The following is an 8,247-nucleotide window of genomic DNA, read 5'->3' on the forward strand; positions in this document are numbered from 1 at the left end:
GCCTAACGGCTACTTGCTTGAGTATTTAGACGGCTGTGCGATTGGTTTGGGGAAATCACTACTGTGATTGATTGAGTTAGGAACTTTCTATACTCTTTAAAGTATCACAAGTTCCTAAGTTAATCAATCGGAATGGTAGTGAAACCAACCACACAACCGCCTAGGGGCAAGTGCAGCTGGGATGATACTTGCCGCATGCTCTTATTGAGTTAGGCAAAAATCTAAGCATATATATAAGCAGAATTTAAGTGCAAATTTAAGTTCAAAAATGCAAAATCGACTCATTCGGTACTTTCATAGATAAAACCCACCCACAAAGAGCCGGGGGAGAAATGTTAAACCGGATCATCACCTAGAAACTTAAAAATTGTTGATTGAAACATTGAAATACACGGCTCACATACAGGCCAAAAGAAACAAATTTGGCATATTGTCGCTGAAAACTAGGGTTGGCCGCCTAGTCCTACTCCTAAGGCCGCTCTTTATCAGACTGGAGCTCAACCTCCTCGCCGGCTGCAGGAAGCTTCTTAGCCGGTTCCTCGAGCTCAGCATTTGCCCAAGCTTTGAATGATTCAAGCTTTGGCAGTCCTTGCTCTCTCTTATACACTACGTCTTCAGCGTATTTGAAATCCAGTGCCCACATACCATACTCCTTCCACGGATAGAGCGCATTCCAAGCAATCTTCATCTGGGTGTCGGATTTGGTCTCATTCTTAGCAATTATGCGGTTTTGCTTCGCCTTAATTGTAGCCTTAATGTTCTTTTTGACCAGCTCAACTTTCTGCTTCAGAAGCTCAACCTCTTCTTTGAGATCAATACTCTCCTAGGCAGCGCCCTTAAAAGCCTTGAGGTCGTCCTGAGCCTTTTTTAGAGAGATTTCAGCGTCACTGGTTTTCTTCTTGGCCTTCTCCAGAGGTTTTGCTCCGCCTGTTTCTTTTCCACGACTTTAGATTCAAGTTTATTCACGATACGTTGATATTTTGCAACATCTTCGTAATCCCTAGCCAATCAGTTAGCTCTTTTTATTACTTCCTCTCTCTTCCGGGTGTACGGCATTAACCCTAAGCATAACCTGCAGACACAAACAGTGTGATAAATACAGGCGAGACTATACTTATTATTTCTTAAAAAATGGTCATACCTCATACAGGAGGCTCAGGATGCGTTCCAGGTTGAAGGTCTCTATGCCCAGAATGGTGTCCTTGTCCTTCTTGGAGATGGCTGCAAGCATGGCCTTGGCATGCGCCTGCACATCCGGCCATTAGGGGGATTGATCTAGACCATATGTGAAAGTAGGTGGGTGAGCTATATAGGCTGTCCGATGAAGAGGTTTGTTGAGAGTGAGATTTCACATGCAAGGGCCACCCAAGATCAGGCGGAGATTCGAAAGGATTATATGTACCTGTAGAAGCCTGTAGGTTTGCATCACCTACAGGCGCATAAAGGTCGGATGGAGCTAGAGAAGCCCTGGCCAAGTCCAAAACCTCCCAGTGTAACGTTCCTCCCCCCGATGCGCAGACGGTTTTTTCCAAAAGAACCATATGGGGTCGTCTTCCCGGAAGTAGTCTTGAGAGACTTAGCAGAGGTAGAGGCGGTTTCATCTTGTCCCCACTTGAACAGCCTGGTGAAGGATTTGGGGACCTCTCCACCCTACAAATGAAATTGTTTATTAGACATACAACCAGCAATTCTCTAGTGAATGTCAAAGTAAAGGGCCAGACGGGTTCTTACCTTAGCTTTTAACTCAGCTTCTCTAGCCTTCGCCAAATCCTTGCGAATTTGGGCGGAGGACTGTTTGAGGGTCTTCTCGTCCGGAAGCATCCTCAAAGCCTTTTCTGCAAAAACAAACAAACACTCAGTACACTAGCGTAATTGGCTGGCAGAGCAATAGTACAAACGACATTTTACCGGATGTGCAGTAAATATACACTTTGTGAACATTTTGCTCAACCGGCAGGCGGACAAGAACGTCTCTTTTCTCAGACATGCGCACATGGGTATCCAATTTTTTGGAACCTTTATTATGTCCTCGATTGAGAGAGTCACGGTGTTAAGCTCAAAGAACCCCATCTCTATGATTTTGTCTTAGTCGTCCTCTAGGATCTCGGGAAGGGCACATTTCTGATTAAGAAGATTAGGTTTCTTATTATTGATAAGTCTAATATATATATATATATATATATATATATATATATATATATATATATATATATATATATATATATATTTATTCCCCTTCCCACGGTCATATTTGTGCTTATTTGAGCTCTATGGAGATATTTTTATTACTAATATACGTTTTCTAGGGTTTTTGTAGAGTTGGTATTATTTTGTAGGAATTTGCAGAATTATGAAGATTCCCGAGCTTATAGATCCACTACAAAGATATAAGAGACGAAGCATATTTTATGACCATATATTTTAAGGCCAAGGTCGAGTTAGAGAAATATAATCTGGTGATTAAGGGATTGATACGAGAGAAGGTCCAAGATTTTACAAGTTATTATACCATGGACCAAACAAGTGAATGAATTTGGGCTAATAAACTCTAAAAGCCCGAGTCCAAGACCCAAGGGGAGTGGAGAATGTCGAGGCCCAGTTACAATCCCAGCCAGGCGGGCTCAATCGGGCGTGGATGTATCAAGCTACCGCTGCTGCTTTGTTGGTGTAATTATTTTGGGCCAAGCATGTTAGTGGGCTTACTTTTAGTTTAGTTTTGTTAGTTTTAGACTTTGTTTTTTAGAGGAATAGAATTAGAGTTTTGAGCTCAACTAGGATTAGTTTTCTTAGTTAAATTTTACTAAGATTTTATCTCCTTATATATATGGAAGTAATAGTACATAGTCCAGAAGGTTTTTTTAGTTTAGTTTTAGTTTTAGATTAGTTTCTCGTTAGTTTTTCTTTTCTCTTTCTCTCTCTAACTTTTCTCTCTCTCTCCTCTTAATTAAACTCTTAGAATTATCTCTATCTTATTTCTCTCTCTAAACTCTTGGTTTATGCAATTTTATATTTGTTTCTTTTAGTATTATCTCTTCTCTTCTTTATTAATTATTTTCTTTGCTTTGACCCTTATCATGTCTCCTTTAATTGCTTTGTTTAATTTATATTTAATGATGCATGAGTAGTTTTCTTTCTAGGGTTAGTGGGGATCCATAAATAATTTGAAGGGTTGATTTATTATTGTTGATTGTCAGTGAGTGGTTAATTTCCTATTGATTAATTTAATGTCATGCAATTAGACACTAGTAGAAAATTACACTAGGCCACCGGTTCAAACCCCCATTGGGCCACCTATTTTGAACCGCCGGTTTTTTGAGGGGTGGCAATACCATCAACAAAAGCCACCGATTCAAAACCGGTGGCATTAACAAGCTTTGCCACCGGTTAACCGGTGGCAATATACCTACACGCCCTTTTTTTTTGGTTCAAGCCTAAATGCCACCGGTTAACCGGTGGCAATACCATATATATATATATATATATATATATATATATATATATATATATATATATATATATATATATATATATATATATATATATGGTGGTTCCGCTGAAAACAAGGCTTATGCTAAAAACAAGGCTTATGCTGAAAACAACAAATCTCAACCATTTATTAAGGTCACTATATATAAATATCAATTTCACAACATTAAGGTCACTATATATAAAATTAAGGTGATTATATCAATTTGACGGCATTCACACAAAGATCACTATATACAAAAATAAGGTAATTATATCCATTTGACAATATTTACATTAAAGGTCACTATATATAAAATTGAGGTGATTATATCAATTTCACGGCATTTACACAAAGGTCACTATATACAAATAAGGTAACTATATCAATTTTGACCACTTTTACATAGAGATCACTATGTAAGTATATACTTCGTATAAATAAAGGTCACTATTAAAAAAGGGGTCATTTGATTAATTTTGACTACATTTTATAAATATCACTACATGTAAACCTATGTAGGATTCGAACCTACATCATGTGTACAATACAAGTACACATTGCTCAACCAATTGAGCTAATAGGTTTTTAGCACGCAAAAACAATATAACCAATCAAGTTCGGAGTTTCGATTTTTTGTCAAATGTTCTTTTACATCACAAGGCTGCTAACCCCCCCCCCCCCTCCTTTGCTCCTGCCCCAAAGTAACCTAAACCTTTACTCCGCCATAGCTAACCTACACAACACCAACAAGCAGCAATAACAACCTTGTAACTTTGCTGCAACCTGCAAGTTTTCACCCCACTCACCTACTTCAGCACAACCCACGCAACCCAACAACACAAAGTAGCTACACTTTCCCACAACAACCACTAGCCACCTTAATTTGCCTATCCAACCATGTAGTTCATCCACCTTGCACCCTCCAAATCCACAACCAACCTCCGCCAAGTCACATGACCAGCTATCGCAATAACCACCACAACAGTCAAACCGCAACATTTGTACTATGGGACGCCCACACAGTGCAGCCACCAATTCGCCACCAAAGCTCGACTCCAACATCACCAATTCGACCTCCAACAATCAACAATTCAGCCACGTACTGATTAAATTTCACTAATTTTTAGAAATTTAAATCACATGTACATTCAGATTCAACTAAAGAATTACTGATGCATATAGATTATAAATACTCAAAATCCCCAAATTTAATTAGATAAAATTCTCATATATTAAAATTATTATAATAGACAAAAGCGTAATTTCATTAGATAAAATTCAGCAAACAACTCACAATTGCATTCGAAATCAGAAGAAAGTCAAGCAAAAATTACACATAAAAACCTAATCTACTCAAATTATGAAAAAAAAAAATACAAATTAAGCTCAAAAATGCAATAAGAAGAAATTAAGTTGAATCTTAACATATTTACACTCATATGAAACTCGATTAAGCAAGAAAAAGCTCAAATAATTGTAATTACTCCTATGAACTCAACAAATTCAAATCGAAAAATCAGTTTGATTTCCAAAAAAATATGAAAAATACAGAATTAACGAAATATATAAACGAAAAACTCACATTTCTAGTTCAACTTTGAAGCTAATAAATTATGGACATTTCGTTATGATCAATTTCCACATTACTAGATTTTCACGGTTGATAATCATAAGAGAATTTTCCCATTACATTGGAAATGAACAATCTTTATGTTGTCAAAATGGGTTTCAAGCCTCGAAGGAGCTGAAAGTTTGGATAGTACTTGCTTACAAAGTGGCAAAATATTGTTCAATTTACCAATTTGATTATTTGTGCTGCTAGTTGCTCCTTTGATGAATTATGAATGTGGTGATTAGCTGGTAATTATCAGGTTGGTGCTGTTCTAAGTTCAGTAAATTACTTTCAATATTGGGTAAAAGACATTGCTGATTTCCGTGTCATGCTTAGTATTTGCAACTACACATTTACTTCAATCCATCTTAGAAATCATTAGGTTTCAATAATAAAGTCAGGAACTATCTACACATTCTCTTTAACTGATTAGCTTCTTGGCTAACAAAATAGCTTGAGAGTAGGAAAATAGAAGTTTACAGAAAAGTTAAGGATAGTTTTGTTGATAGAGGAGTTGCTGCCATAGACAAATTTTGTTGTAATAATCTACTGGTTTAACAAATGACATATTTGGGTGTAATTTATATGACTTTGATTAAGCTTGTCTCATTTACTTTTGAGAATTTTTTATTTACTTTTGTGATTTTTTTTTATAAACACGATCGAGTGTGCTAACTAATTATTCTTACTCTAATAATCTACTAGCTCAATAGGTAGAGCATTGTGCAAGTGCACAAAAGATGTGGGTTCGAATCCCACGTAGGTTTATGTGAGAAATTTGAAGATTAGAATTCGTAATGTTTTAATAGATTTCTTCTTTTTTCGTTTATTTTTTATATAGTTTTATATACTTTTAATTTGAAAACCTCTACATCATATTGAACTAATCAATTTGTTTCTTATAATTTGACTCATCTTGTAAGGATATGAAAAAGTTAATGACTTAGAGTTTTTGCGCTATAACAAAGTTTCCATAGTCATTTTGCATTTCAAGATGATTTATTATTCATGTACTTTAGAGTTAATTTAATTTACTTTAATGATATCTTGATTTATTTTTTAGCATTATTTATTTACTATTTATGATTTACTTTTGAAATATATTAATTTACTTTTCTTTAGTTTTTCTACGTACTTTGAAATATATTAATTTACTTTTCTTTATTTTTTCTACTTACTTTTTTTGCTATTACAAAGTTTTCATTCTCAGCCCTCACATAACCACCACCAATAGCGTTGTGGATTGAAACCCAAGCACTATTAGTGGTGACTTTAGTATAACACGTAGGGGGATGAGGATTTTTTGATTTACTTATAGCACTATTTGTTTACTTTAGAATAATTATGATTTACTTTTGACATATTAATGTACTATTTTTAGATTTTCTACTTTTGAGATATTTTGATTTACTTTTAAGATATTTTAAATAACTTTAGAGTGTTTGTAATTATTTTTAAAATAACCTATGTAGGAATTGAACCTACACCTCTATGCATCAGCATAGTGCTCTACCACTTGAGCTAATAGGTTTACTTAAGGTCATTTTTATTCACTTCAGAGTCTTTTATATTTACTTTTTCATACCAAAAACCACTTGAGCTAATCTGATGTGTTTGTATACAGTAAAGTGTAAGGAACCTTATCCGGTCCCCGTTGATTATTAAGTATCTTGTCATTGTTCCTTTTTGTGATAATTGTTGATTAGTTTTCTACAAAAATATAAAATTATTTACTTTTGTATCTAAAACCCTTAAAGTAATTAATCCCAACTCATATGCTGGTTCTCTAATCAATCTTTGCATAGTGATGATTTTTTTTTTCATGAAGTTCTCAGGTTGAATGATGACAAAATAAATCCAAAGCCAATTAATTTTCAATACACCGTTAAGCTAAGTTGATTTACTTTTTGGTTATTTTAATTTAATTTTGAGGTATTATGAATAACATTGGAGTGTTTTATATTTACTTTTAGAGATAACCTATGTAGGAATCGAACCTACACTTCTATGCTTCCGCATAGTGCTCTACTATTTGAGCTAATAGGCTTACTTTATAGTTTGTTTTAGGAAAATTTGTAATTATTAATCCCAACTTTAGGCGATTTACTTTCATTAATCCCAACTATCGATTATTCTTAAATAATCCCAACTTTGGGGGGCGTCTTCTTTTATCAGGTCAAAAAACCGGTGACCTGTTTAAAAGGTTTGTTTTTTTTTTTTCCTTAAATGCCCACATGTCGCAATTTCATTGGTCAAAAAAATTAGAAAAAAAAAAAAACCAAAACCCCTCTCAATTCCGGCCACCAGCGAAATCCCAAACAACCACCCAAAACCACCGGCCGCACCAAACCGTGACCCTTAAAACCACCCAAAACTACCAGTCGCACCAACCGCGGCCCTTAAAACCACCCAAAACCACCAACCGGGACCCATAACCACGACCCTTAAAACCGCGGCCCTTAAAACCACCCAAAACCACCGGCTGCACCAACTGCAAACTGCAACCTCGACCTCCATTACCACCAACAGCGCGAATCCCCCTCCCCCTTTCGCCGCTGATTCGCCATCCCCTTTGCACCGGTGATTCCCCCTCCCCTTTCGCCGCTTATTCCCCCTCCCCCTCCCTCTGTTTCTCGCGATTTGGGGTTTTGGGGGCTGCGATTTTGGGGTTTCGGTGGCTGGGTTTGGGGTTTCGGTGGTTTTCGTTAGGGTTCAGTGGTTTTCGGTTGGATTTTGGTGGTTTTCGGCTGGGTTCGATGGTTTTCGGTGGGGAGTTGGTGGTTTTCGGGTGGCTGAAGGAGGAGGTGGTGGGGCCGCGTGGGATGAATTGGAGGATTTTTTGTTTTTATTTTTTTATTTTTTTTTAAACTTTGTTTTTTTTTGGACAAATTAAGTGTTGACACGTGTCCAATAATCTGGTATAACAGGTGATTGACTTTCGTTGACCGGTTTTGGCCTGATAAAAGAAGACGCCCCCCAAAGTTGGGATTATTTAAGAATAATCGATAGTTGGGATTAATGAAAGTAAATCGCCCAAAGTTGGGATTAATAATTACAAATTGTCCTTTGTTTTATTAACTTTATATTCATTTTTACTTACTTGTAGAGATAGTCGATTTACTTCTTATCATGAGATCAATGTTGATTTAATTAAGCTATGATCATA

Source organism: Chenopodium quinoa, unplaced genomic scaffold (genome assembly GCF_001683475.1).
Source record: "Chenopodium quinoa cultivar QQ74 unplaced genomic scaffold, ASM168347v1, whole genome shotgun sequence".
NCBI lineage: Eukaryota > Viridiplantae > Streptophyta > Magnoliopsida > Caryophyllales > Amaranthaceae > Chenopodium > Chenopodium quinoa.